Source organism: Eimeria tenella, genomic scaffold, assembly GCF_000499545.2.
Source record: "Eimeria tenella Houghton genomic scaffold, Eth_scaff2186, whole genome shotgun sequence".
Lineage (NCBI taxonomy): Eukaryota > Apicomplexa > Conoidasida > Eucoccidiorida > Eimeriidae > Eimeria > Eimeria tenella.
This window is the reverse complement of record NW_013542038.1, coordinates 1-267: the sequence shown is the minus strand read 5'-3', so window position 1 is coordinate 267 and position 267 is coordinate 1.

Below are 267 nucleotides of genomic sequence, written 5' to 3'. Positions count from 1 at the left end.
CTGCCGCTGCTGCTGCTGCTGCTGCTGATGCTGCTGCTGCTCGGGGCTGGCTGCGCTAGGAAGAGCCGCGACGAGGGAAGCGGGCTGCGCTCGGGTGTACAGACAGACAGCCCAAAAATTAAAACAAATATTCCAAAAAGAATAAATTTTTTGGCATTTCAATAAATATTTAGTGCGAAATATTGGGCACAAGGAGCAGCAGCGGCAGCAGCAGCAGCAGCTGCGCGCGCTGCAGCAGCAGCAGTCCCTAGGGCAGCAGCAGCAGCA